Genomic DNA, 14,255 nt, shown 5'->3' on the forward strand with positions numbered 1-14,255 from the left:
GCTGTGGGACGTGGAATCCTCACAGCCTCAGACACCAAAGTCTGGTAAATTAATCTCTTTGTCTGCCAGGACAGGCGCACTTCGCCTCTTGTCCCTGGCTCGTGGCTCTCCTACTGCCACACGTCCTCTTAGGCTGCAACACAACTGTCTCCCCCTGCTCTGGGACACCTCTCAATCCAGAGACAGGTCGTCCAGTTCTCCCTAACCCTGCCCCCAGTTCCAGCTTTTATAGGGGCAGCCTGCTCCCCCTACTGGCCTGAGACAGGAGGTATTGCATGCTAATGTTCCTTGACTAGAGAACCTCCCCATTGCTCTCAGACACAGCTTTATTATATTTGTGGCATCCAGGCCAGGGTGACACATATGCTATCACTTTCTCTTGGCCATTCTGCTTCTGACTTAAGACAGCGCCCAGTCCTTCGTTGCTAGCATCTGTATACAGCAGGAACGGTTGGCTGTAGTCAGGGTAGGCTAGGATCTCATCGCCTGTCAGGATCTCCTTCATCTCCTGAAATGACTCGGCTTGCTCCTTACCCCAGTGGAATGGGGGATTTCTGCCTTTGGTGAACACGTGCAGATTTACCTGCGCGATTATAACGCAACGTTTTGGATGCAGCGAGAATACGCTGCATCCAAAGCGCTGCTGTTCCTGATCGTGGTAATGTAGCCTAAAAGTATTAAAAATAATAAGCAATCTTTTTTTATTTTTTTTTAGGTCTTGAACACATAACCTTCATATTACAGATTAATGGGAGCTATAGTGTATTGAGCCACATGCTCTAGTGGTGTAAGGAAGAGAATTTCATGTACTTGATCTGTACTGCATAGTCAGAGGTTATGTGCACAAGGTCAGTATTGGCAGCACTTTGAACACAGCATACTTTGTGTTCATTGAACCATGCGGATTCACTGCATCATATACATTGCACTGAGATGCATAGTGGGCATGGGATTTCTTGAAATCCCATCCACTATGCTGTAACATCTGGCGTCCAATCTGCAGCTATTACTGATCGTGTGCACATACCCTAATAGTACTGATAGAAATACACTGCTGTGTACAATGTATGTATTTTTATTCTACAGGAAGAATCAGGGTATGTGCCCACGATGCATACCAGCCTGCGGCCCCAACACAGCGAAATAGCCACCGGCGGCTTCTGCTCAATATGCAAATGAGCGGCACCATTTTTTTTTTCCACATGCAGACTTTCCTCATAGAGGTTAGGTCTATGGGGAAAGCCTGCATGCGGACCCGCAAGAGAAATTCACATGCTGCTGGTCTTTAAGATGCGCCGCATGTCAGTTTCCGCAGGTGCACGGAGACGCATAGTGGACAGGGGGTTTCTAGAAATCCATTCATTATGCTGTAACAGCTGGCCGCTGCGGGTTTGACGCTGCATAAGTCCACAGCTTCAAACCCGCAGCGGCTCCGGATCGTGTGCACATAGCCTAAGAGATTTTTTCATCTTTTAAAATGACTAAAAAAATAACAATGAAAAACACTTGATAATGAAAAAAGAGACCGGGGCATCCATCCGCTCATCTCTAGTCCCAACAGTTCCGGATACAGCGGACCGTCCTGAATTTGGATCTGCACCCTGCAGCCTCGGGAGTCTGCTGAATGCTCCTCATTACCAGCGCCCCTCTGACAACTCCTCCCTCCTGCCAGGGGAGTAAGAAATGGTAAATGGGCGTGGATTGGGGTGTGGCCAAAATTTGTCGCATGATGTGTCCCTCTTTCTGTTTTTCGAAAGTTGGGAGGTATGGGGAAGGATAGGGAATTTGTAATGCAAGTATATTAGAAATTAGTTTAGATTATGTCACTAAATAGATAAGGAAATTTACTTTGACTTCACATCACCCTTTTGAGTATTTGCCACAGACATTTCTCCACCAAAAACATCTCTTGGCAGGAAAAACGTGAAATATGCGTGTATTTGCCACGTTTTTCCCCTTTCATTTGAATGGTTGAAAAACACTGCAAAAATACTGAAAGAATTTACATGCTCAAAATTTGAAATTGCTTCAATCTGCAAGGGAAAGAAGCATGTGTTCAGAAATCTCATCTGCTTTGCTGGTATAGTACAATGCTGTGTTTTGTTCTAGGCAAAAAAAAAAAGCAGCAATAAAACACTTAGGGTTAGTTAATATCATCGTTTCTCACCTATTTAAATAAATGGGAAAATGCCCATGAAATACATGGATTTTACTCAGTGTTTATCCTGCCAACACGCTAATCTCTGGTGCAGAAAAATCTGCTGCAAATACTCAACATGTGCCCTTGCCCTAACCCAGTTTCTTAGAAATACCTGAAGCTTAGATAACAAACAGCAACATGCAGCCGGGTGTTGTGTTGAATAAATTCTCTTGGGACACGTTGAGGAAATAGCCAAACCACTGTTTCCACGATTGAGCCATTCTGTACTACAAGTGAAACTGGAGATCACATACCAAGCCTAAGGTGTCAAACAGAGCATCAGAGAGTGTTTGCACAACATTGGGCTACGAACCAGACGTCCAGCTACAAGTAATGCATTAACCTCACGTCAACACTGTCAAAGGCTATCGTAGCGCAAAGCAAGATAGCAAAAAAGGCTGGATGAGTTCCAATATTGTCTTAGATGCAATGATAGCCACAGATTGGACTGGAGACCACATGGGCAGTGCCATATAGCTGCCTTCACAAGGGAACATCACACAGGTCTTACTTTCAGGATTATGGTGTAGAGTGGCATAATGTACAGTAGCCAGACCCCCAAAGTCTTCATTACAGGTACACTAACAGCTTGGCACTGACCATGATTTGGTCATGAAACCAGTCGTATGGTCATTTCCCCAGGAGCTGTTTTTCAACATGACAACGCCAGGCCACATGTTGCTCATACTACTGTGAGCAACCTACGTGGCCTAAACAAGCTACCATGGCCTCCAGCATCTCCGGACTTGTCTTCCAATGAGCACATTTGGGACACTATGGGTCGGCAATTTAAAAGGGAGCTGCTGGCAGCGGATCTGGATGATTTGCCCAAGTGCAGAACATTCCTCAGACAACCATTAATAACCTAATTGATAGCAGTCCAAGGTGTGTAAGTGTGTGTATTTCTGCATGTGGTACTCATACTCGATAATGAATAAATTGAAATGTTTTAAAAATTTTGTTTCCATTTTTCATAATTTGTACATTATTAACGTCGATCCATTGATTTCACTTAATAACAATTTTTTTATATTTTTTTTGTCTTTTCGATAGTTTGGGGTGATTCATACAGATTTCACAACGCTGAACAAGAATATGTAAGCCAATGGTATCTATCAAGTAGGGTTTTTAAGATACAACAAATTAAATATTTTGCACATCACTACCCCTCAATCGCCATACATATATATAATAACAATATGACTTAATTAAAGTCATAATGATAAAGATAGCATATTGAGCTGTAAACCATATCAGCAGTAAATATAAAGAGTTAAAAATGTTTTGCTACCGATTTTCGCTTCTAATCAGCCATTGGTGAATCACAAATCAAATGCCAACAGTAGTCAGACAGCATTGAAGAACTCCACTTGCCCTGGTATCGTTTCTCCATCTTTGCAATGTCCTGATGAAACCTTTCACCGTGTTCATCGCTAACAGATCCAAGATTGTTAGGGAAAAAGTCCAAGTGGGAATGCAGAAAATGTATTTTCAGCGACATGTTACGGTTAATCGATTTGAACGCAGAGAGCATGTTTTCCATCAGTTGGACATAGTTCGGCGCTCTTCTATTGCCAAAAAAGTTACAAAGGACATTTTTTAAGGCTGTTCATGCAACTTTTTCAGAGCCTTGGAGAAGGCCATCTAAGTAACTGTCTTTCATTATCTCTCTAATCTGTGGGCCACCAAAAATTCCCTCTCTAATCTTTGCATCACTGATGCGTGGAAACTTCTGTCACAAGTAACAAGATGCCTCCGCTAGCTTGTTTAGTCCCTTAACAAAATTCTTCATTAGCTTGAGTTTTATGTGTAGAGGAGGAAGAAATATCTTTGACGGATCTACAAGCGCATCATGTTTTATATTTTTTTTGCCCAGCAACGAGCTTTGCACGGAGTGGCCAGACCTTTCTGACAAAGTGTTGATCTCTCACACGACTGTCCCATTCATAGAGAAAGCAGCAGTACTTGGTATAGCCAAGCTGCATTTTAAGGGCTCATACCCATATGTGTGAAAAAAAAGTTCCGTTTTCTGGACCGACAAAACGGACGAGTGCCATGCGATTTTGTTTTGGTTTTTTTGCGGATCATCCGTATGTCATCCATATGACATGGGTATGCAATCCGTATGCGATGCGTTTTTCTCAGGAGTTTGAAATAAACAATTATCCTTGATTTGTAGGGAATTGCAGTGTGCTAACCCCTTTAGCAACATGTGTGATGCTGAGCACATCCATATATTCTTCAGGATTGCATTTAAATATTGTTATAAGGAAGTATGGCTGCTATGAATCTCAGTTTGAATCCTACTGAGGAGCTCCTCTTTAACTGGGTGTTATCCCGGGAGTATGGGGTTGGATATTCACCTGTTGGGGCTCCTAGTAGGCAGCAAAGATTTTGGGTGCATCCACTCCTCACCCAGCGTCCTTCAAGAGGTCATTTTTCCAGGCTGTATGGACATCTATGAAGCCATCCTGACAAATTTATGGTCTACACCAGAATGTCACTGCAGATCTATGACATTTTACTGGCGGAGCTTCGTCCAGCCATAACTTTTCAAACATCACGTTTTCGCCCATGAATTTCAGCGGAAGAACGGCTTCTGGTTACCCTGAGGTAATTTGAAATTATAATGTCACAGATTTGCAACATATGTAAATGTTTATTTATAACATTTTCACGTACCATATTTTGCCATGGATTTTTATTCTATATGACCTGTAAATTCCTAACAACACTTCAAGTATACGTTTTGCCATTACTTTACATAAATGTATAAGTACACTTATTTACATTCTGAATTTTTATTGTAGGTTTCTTGCCACGGGAGAGTCCTATGCTGCCCTCCATTTGGAATTTCTCTTTGGACGTACTACCATATCAAATATAGTCAAGCCCCCCTCGCACAAATCTGGGAGTGTCTGAAGGGGAAAGTTATGCCGGAGCTGACCCCTGAACACTGGGAACGCATAACAAATGGGATGTACCAGACATGTAATTTCCCAAATTGTTTGGGTGCTTTAGATGGGAAGCACATCCGTGTCAAGAAGCCGCCTAAATCAGGGTCCCAATACTACAATTATAAGCAATATTTTTCTGTAGTTCTGTTGGCATTAGTTAACAGCAACTACAATTTTATAATTGTAGATATTGAGGCCTATGGACGAACTGGAGATTCTAGGATCTTCAATTCTTCCTTAATGGGCCGACAGCTTCGGGACAATCAGTTGGGTGTGCCACCCCCACGGACTCTTCCGGCTTCAGCTGGTGAGCCAATTCCTTTTGTTGTAGTGGCTGATGAGACATTTCAGCTGAACCGATATGTCATGAGGCCTTATCCTTGGCGTAGTCTTGACCGACGTCGTAGGATCTTTAATTGCAGGCTTACTCGGGCACGGCGTCTGGTTGAATGTGTCTTTGGCATTTTGACTGCAAAATGGAGGGTATTGCTTAGTGCCCTCCAGTTAAGCAAGCAAAATGTTAACGGTGTCATAAAGGCCTGTGTAATCCTACATAATTTTACCCGTATCCATGATTCGCCTGTGTCAATGGATGCTGAGGGAGGATTGGCTAACAATCCTGGTCCAGTTGCACAGGCTTTGCCCAGACACAGGGATGTTTCAGGCCTCAGAATCCGTGAACTTCTTGTGGATTATTTTCTGACGCCTGAGGGATTCATACTCTGGCAATAAAATGTGGCCATATAATGTGTCATATATAGTGTTGCTCATGATTTAGACTTTACTTTAAATATTAATCAAGCTATGTTTTTGTTTACTTGTAAAAAAACATGTCATGAATGCACACATTCCTTTTTAAATGAGAGGACACATTTTGTGATAACACCAAAAAAGTAACTTTACTTGCTAATCATCAATATTACAAAAAATAAACCATGTTTTTGGCACAACAAATCAGTAATTTCCTTTCACAAAACGTAGACACTGTAATTACTCATTGTTAATTACAATTCCAAAAATGAATGATGTGATGTGGTGGGGGAGGCTGGTGTTGAGGATGGTTGGGGTTGGGGGGGTTGTTGTGGGTTTGGGGGCAATGGTGCGATGTTTGCAAGGGGGTGGATACGGGGTGGGTATATTGTTTCTTGGCTATGGCCATAAGCTTCCGGAGGAGCATATGCCCAACCAGGAGCATTTTCTGAATGCCAGGAGGCTCTTCGTCTGCGATGACCAAAAAATGAGCCTTGCTGATGTGCACCTTGATGCCAACCTTCACATTGGCCATAAATTTGAGAATACTGTGTTTGTGGCCCATGGTAGGACTGGTCACTAGTCAAATAGCCTTGTGATGTACCACGATGGATGCATTGGTGGGTTTCTATGTGTTTGCATGGATGATTGGTGGGCATGAACTCTTTAATGTCCTGTGTTTGGCAGATGGTCAGTGATGCTGTGCTGACCTATGTCTATATTTTGCCCAGATGTTTGAGTGTGGTCTGACTGATTATGATTAGCACTGCAAGAAGGAGGGTGTACTGAGGATGCTGAAGATGGACCTGGTGATGAGACAGTGCTGGTTGATATTTGATTCATAGTTTGGGATTGATGGTTTCTTTCTACATATGAAAAAAGGTTGTGTGGGGAATTTGGTGGGATGGCAGCATTGAGATGGTGTAACATAGCTGATTTTGTGGGCAGCCTTAATTGCGGCGGGATTTGCCGTATGTGCTGAGCCAAACTTCTGCAAAATTCTTCCTCACCATCGGCTGATATGGTACGGAAAATGTAGTCCATAACGCGACTGTCAACCTGCCGTCGGATATTTAGATTTTGCTGCTCCCTCCTTCGTCTAAGTCGCTGGGATATTGCAGTCATTTGGGGGGATATATCAAGGGCCAGGGTTGGGCTGCTGCTTCTGGAGTGCTCCTCTTGTTCGGTTGGAACGTCACCTTGTGATGTCTTGGACGGGCTCCTCCTCCACAGATGGGCCAGGAGCATCCTCCTCAGATGTTCGGATCACAACTTCTGGTTGTGATTGACCAGGCTCGGCCTCAGAGGCTGGGTCACCTTCCAGTAAGTTAGATTCCGTTCTATATGAAAGATCAACACATATTAGAAAATGTATATTTGTTTAAAAAACTTACGGTCTTAACCCCATGATTGGTGCCAAAAAACTCAAGCGGCTCATGTAGAGGAATGGCCGCCTTTTCCCACCTCCTGCACCACTTTTCTGGCGACTCTGACACTCCCTCCTATACTGATCGCGACAGCTCCTCCGTCTGCGTGTCACATCATTCACTGAAACAAACCAAACGTAGGTATGGACATGTGTACACTTACACATAATGACGCTTTGAACTTGCAAAGGGACCAAGGTTTCAATTCAATATCCTAACAAAAGCCAAACTAATAATAAATGTAAATGTGAAAAAAAGAAGAAAAAAAAAGAGGCAAGATAAGCACATACTCATTTCCATTTGGAAGTCCACGATGCATCCTTAACTTTTCTGTTTTGATCATTTGAATCACATGGATCCCACAGTTCAGGCCTCTCCTGCACTAACACCAACAGGGTAGAAATACACTCCCCTTGAGAAAGCACTGAGTGTGCGAAACACGCGTCGGGGCGTTACTTGCAGTGCGGTACCGGGCACTTTTACATTCCTGATGGGTAAGTTCGATAACTTAAACCGGTGCTCCTATTTGGGAGGGCATTAGCTTATAACTCTTTCGCATAGACTTATATTATTTTAGGAGTTATATAGGTATATCCAACAGTAAGGTTTAGATCGAGCTGAGCCCTATGCAGGGACCTTTTTTGGTATACTTACACCCTATGCTGTTTACTGGGTGGAGAGGTGGGGCTTATATTGGAAAGAAAACCCCTCCTATGACCACCAATTTATATGTATGAGATCTCAACATCGGGGATGTATCCTGGTCCATAAGTGCCCACATTCTTTTGACTCATCCTATCCTCTTGAATTCTTTTAATCATTTGTGGTTTTGTAAAATGAATTTTTAAAAATATTTCAATAAAGAATGTTGTTATAAATATTTGCAAGTGGTATTTGGATTTATTCCAAGTTTAGGTTGTATCATTAGGGATCCACTGCATAGTTTTGTCCATATTTACTAAATGGGGAGGTATGACCAAGTTGATCTCCAGCCAATATGTATTATATATGTCTTTGGAATAGTGTTTTGAAGATACGAGATGTGCAGTATCTGAAACAATGGATACTGGAAGCCTGTGCTAGCATTTCTTCTGCGGTGTTGCTATCAGTGTGTCAAGAGTGAGAGAAGAGGGTTGCATTGACAATCCAACACAATGGGCAGCACTTTGAACACATTTTATAAGTGGTCATAAACTTGTAAAAAACTCATGAAAGAATAAATTTACGTTAAAACCAAGCACACCATTGTTTTTCTTATGAAATTCTCAATAAGTTTGATGTGTCACACGACCCTCTTCCCATTGAAAAAAATAAAGTTGGATCCAAAATGACCGACTTCAAAATGGCCGCCATGATCACCACCCATCTGGAAAAGTTTTTCCCCTCCCATATACAAATGTGCCACAAACAGGAAGTTGATATCACCAACCATTCCCATTTCATTTAGGTGTATCCATATAAATGGCCCACCCTGTAGTTTACTATACTTTCAGAAACAAAGGAAAGCTTCAATACAGAGACAGCTCTATATTAGATACAACGAATAACACTTATAAAGCTAATATTAATATACAAAATTATCAAAGATATGTATGTATATTTAATTGTCTAAAATAATAATCAAAGCAAAGTATATTTACCATAACAAAGTGTACTCACCGCAAATGTAACAGAAAGTGTCACAGCTATTACTGCATTTCAGAGTTGATTTATTACAAAATGCTAGAGATATACAGTACAGACCGAAAGTTTGGACACACCTTTTCATTTAAAGATTTTTCAGTATTTTCATGACTATGAAAATTGTACATTCACACTGAAGGCATCAAAACTATGAATTAACACATGTGGAATTATATACTTAACAAAAAAGTGTGAAAACCTGAAAATATGTCTTATATTCTAGGTTCTTCAAAGTAGCCACATTTTGCTTTGATGACTGCTTTGCACACTCTTGGCATTCTCTTGACGAGCTTCAAGAGGTAGTCACCGGAAATGGTCTTCCAACAATCTTGAAGGAGTTCCCAGAGATGCTTAGCACTTGTTGGCCCTTTTGCCTTCACTCTGCGGTCCAGCTCACCCCAAACCATTTCGATTGGGTTCAGGTCTGGTGACTGTGGAGGCCAGGTCATCTGGCATAGAACCCCATCACTCTCCCTCTTGGTCAAATAGCCCTTACATAGCCTGGAGATGTGTTTGGGGTCATTGTCCTGTTGAAAAATAAATGATGGTCCAATTAAATGCAAACCGGATGGAATAGCATGCCGCTGCAAGATGCTGTGGAAGCCATGCTGGTTCAGTATGCTTTCAATTTTGAATATATCCCCAACAGTGACACTAGCAAAGCACCCCCACACCATCACACCTCCTCCTCCATGCTTCACGGTGGGAACCAGGCATGTAGAGTCCATCCGTTCACCTTTTCTGCGTCGCACAAAGACACGGTGGTTGGAACCAAAGATCTCAAATTTGGACTCATCAGACCAAAGCACAGATTTCCACTAGTCTAATGTCCATTCCTTGTGTTCTTTAGCCCAAACAAGTCTCTTCTGCTTGTTGCCTGTCCTTAGCAGTGGTTTCCTAGCAGCTATTTTACCATGAAGGCCTGCTGCACAAAGTCTCCTCTTAACAGTTGTTGTAGAGATGTGTCTGATGCTAGAACTCTGTGTGGCATTGACCTGGTCTCTAATCTGAGCTGCTGTTAACCTGCGATTTCTGAGGCTGGTGACTCGGATAAACTTATCCTCAGAAGCAGAGGTGACTCTTGGTCTTCCTTTCTTGGGGCGGTCCTCATGTGAGCCAGTTTCTTTGTAGCGCTTGATGGTTTTTGCAGCTGCACTTGGGGACACTTTCGAAGTTTTCCTAATTTTTCGCACTGACTGACCTTCATTTCTTAAAGTAATGATGGCCACTCGTTTTTCTTTACTTAGCTGCTTTTTTCTTGCCATAATACAAATTCTAACAGTCTATTCAGTAGGACTATCAGCTGTGTATCCACCAGACTTCTGCACAACCCAACTGATGGTCCCAACCCCATTTATAAGGCAAGAAATCCCACTTATTAAACCTGACAGGGCACACCTGTGAAGTGAAAACCATTTCCGGTGACTACCTCTTGAAGCTCATCAAGAGAATGCCAAGAGTGTGCAAAGCAGTCATCAAAGCAAAAGGTGGCTACTTTTAAGAACCTAGAATATAAGACATATTTTCAGTTGTTTCACACTTTTTTGTTAAGTATATAATTCCACATGTGTTAATTCATAGTTTTGATGCCTTCAGTGTGAATGTACAATTTTCATAGTCATGAAAATACAGAAAAATCTTTAAATGAGAAGGTGTGTCCAAACTTTTGGTCTGTACTGTATATCAAGCAATTGCAATGAGGATTGATCGAGGAAACGGTAAACTCGAAATTCGACCGGCCTGTAGCTGATGCTGCATATATAATGAGGTCGTATCTATGGCAAAATGCCACGATTATAGACAGGTCTGGGCATGTCTGTTACATGTCAAGACAAGATTTCTCTATTGAATTTGAACTATATGCATGTATATTACATATTTACACTGCAATAACATATTTTTCAAAGGAGTTAGGTGGGAAAATTTAAAATTTGCTGTGACAGAAACATTTTCAAGTAGTTGCTTTAAAGAGGCTGTCCACTACTATTTAAAATGCCCCCAATGTATTTCAACTGTGGAGAGAAGTTTTTTTTTCTAATTACCTTGTGTGTTCTTTATTGCCTGTGAGCGGCGCTATCACTGGCCGCTCACAGGGATCACGTGACCCCTGGCTGCAGCCGGCTCTGGCATCCGCATACGTCACGTCAAGTCGGGCTTGAGCCAGTGACGCGCTACCCACTGATTGAAGGGCTGTGGACAGAGTGGGGAAGCGCGTCACAGCCCATTATTCACCGCGTGCTTTCCCTCTCCTGCATTCATTGGGAAAGCATGCAGTGAATGCTGGGCTGTGAAGCGCTTCCCTGCCCAGTCCACAGCCCATCAATCAGTGAGTGGCGCGTCACTGGCTCATGCCCGACTTGACGTGACGTATGCAGATTAGTGATGAGCGAGCATGCTCGCCACTGCTCGGTACTCACCCGAGCATCTCAGTACTCGAGATGCTCGGAGCTCGCTGAATACTTGCGCGATGCTCGGGCGGGAGCTCAGGTCCCTTTCCTGCATGCTTGGTGCTATTTAGAGCGCCAATCAACATGCAGGAATTGCCTGCCACTCATTGTAATGCCGCAGCCATGGTGGTTGTGGCATTACAGTGATTGCCCAAATCGATTGGAACAGTGTCAGTGAAACATGAAAAGCCGGCAATTCAGCAGCCGCACACAGTTATAACACCGGTACCCGACAATTTAGAACAGAAAGAATAGAGCATCACACATAGATTAGATAGATAGAAACATGTCAGTCGCATATATAATAAGTACAGTGACAGTGTTGGTTACTGTACTTGTCATTTAGTGTTAAAATAAAGGATTTATTAAAAAAAAAATTGGCGTGGGGTTCCCCATAATTTTAGTCTCTAGCAAAGGTTAAGCAGACAGCTGGGGCAGATGTTTGAAGCCTGGGAAGGGGGTAATACCCACGGAGCTTCCCAGGCTGCTAATATCAACCCCCAGCTGAATACCTAGCCTTTACTGGCTATTAAAATGGGGGACCCAAAAAAAAATGATGTGGGGTCCCCCTATTTTAATAGCTAGCAAAGGCTAGGCAGACAGCTGGGGGCTGATATTAATAGCCCAGGAAGGGTGCCATGAATATTGGCCCCCTCCAAGGCTAGAAACACCAGCCCTCAGCCGTCCCAGAAATGGCGCATCTCGATGTAGCAGAGCTGGAGCCATCGTGGGAACCATGGAAAGGTAAGGATGAGGCTGGTTAATTATTTTACTTTTATTGCAGGAGACATTGGCTTCAGCTGGAATGGACGTGACGGTAAGTACAGTTTAATTTAGAATATTAAAGTATTGTCTGTTTATTTCAATTAAAAGATTTTATTCTGGGTGTTGGTGTTTTTATTTTACATTTCACTTTCACTATGGGGTTAGTAATGGGGGCGTCTTATAGATGCCTCCCCATTACTAACCTGGGCTTGATGTCAGCTGGCATTATAAGCTGACATCAACCCCAGCCCTATTACCCCACTTGCCACCACACCAGGGCAGGGGGAAGAGCGAGGCTAAGTGCGAGAATTGGCACATCCTATGGATGCGCCATTTCTGGGGCGGCTGAGGGCTGGTGTTTCTAGCCTGGGAGGGGGCCAATATTCATGGCACCCTTCCTGGGCTATTAATATCAGCCCCCAACTGTCTGCCTAACCTTTGCTAGCTATTAAAATAGGGGGACCCCATGTCATTTTTTTTGGGTCCCCCATTTTAATAGCCAGTAATGGCTAGGTATTCAGCTGGGGGCTGATATTAGTAGTAGCCTGGGAAGCTCTGTGGGTATTACCCCCTTCCCAGGCTTCAAACATCTGCCCCAGCCGTCTGCTTAACCTTTGCTAGAGACTAAAATTATGGGGAACCCCACGCCAATTTTTTTTTAATAAATACTTTATTTTAACACTAAATGACAAGTACAGTAACCAACACTGTCACTGTACTTATTATATATGTGACTGACATGTTTCTATCTATCTAATCTATGTGTGATGCTCTATTCTTTCTGTTCTAAATTGTCGGTTACCGGTGTTATAACTGTGTGCGGCTGCTGAATTGCCGGCTTTTTTAAAGAGACGGGTGCATGAAAATCAGAGGGCACTAGTGTGTTCCCAGTGCCCTGCTATGTTTTTCATGCACCCTCCTATATACCCTGCCTGCCTATATATTCTGCCTGCCATGCTTCATTGAGCACTGTTCGCATCGATTTGGGCAGTTTTTGACCTTCTGCAGACTGCCAGGGGGGACCGCCAGAAAAATGCTCGAGTTTCCCATAGACTTGCATTGGGCTCGTTGCTAGGGTCGAGCACCCGAGTATCATGATGTGCTCAGCCCGAGCTTCGAGCACCCGAGCATTTTACACTCCCTGACAGAAGTTATGTCGCTTATCCATGTTATGTAAATAAAAGCTTATAACCTGACATTAAATTCATCCATTGGTTTTATAAATTACTCTTTTGAAAGCTGAAACCCTCCAAAATTTGGTATAGGTTAAGAAAATAAATTGGTATCAATACTAAAATATTGATCATTTAATGAACACAGAATGGTCAGATTTTGGCAAGAAAAATGTGGCAGAAATCTGTCTCAACTTGAGCCAGAATTCTGGTGCACATGCCATCTGCCACACTTATTAATGTTTTAGACACTTTTATTGGAATTCATAATAAGTTTTTTTTTTTAAAGTTATCTGTGAATGTTTTACCATTGTGCCAAGTTTATCAATTTCATACAATGTTTGATACATTTGGCGCATCTATAGATGTAATGTTTCTATCCAGAATTGATTTTTCACTTTTCATGACACCCACCCCCACTGGAACGGATTGTAGCTATTTTTTTAGTGACTGGCTTAAACCTGTTTTGCATAGGTAACTGTCGCCAGACGGTAACGGCAAAAAGTCACACATTTGCTCAAAGATGGCAGATGTCAAATTTGCACTTAATAATAATAATGTTTTTATTTATATAGTGCCAACATATTCTGCAGCGCTTTACAATTCATACAATATTGGCACTGTCCCCATTGGGGCTCACAATCTACATTCCCTATCAGTATGTCTTTGGAGTGTGAAAGGAAACCGGAGAATCTGGAGGAAACCCACACAAACACGGGGAGAACATACAAACTCCTTGCAGATGTTGTCCTTTGTGGGATTTGAACTCAGGACCTCAGCGCTGCAAGGCTGCAGTGCTAACCACTGCGCCACCGTGCTGCACTTTTTTTAATCATAAAAAAATGGCCACAAAA

The sequence above is a fragment of the Phyllobates terribilis genome, unplaced genomic scaffold, assembly GCF_046119375.1.
Source record: "Phyllobates terribilis strain yellow unplaced genomic scaffold, ASM4611937v1 Scaffold_1__5_contigs__length_1240528914, whole genome shotgun sequence".
Lineage (NCBI taxonomy): Eukaryota > Metazoa > Chordata > Amphibia > Anura > Dendrobatidae > Phyllobates > Phyllobates terribilis.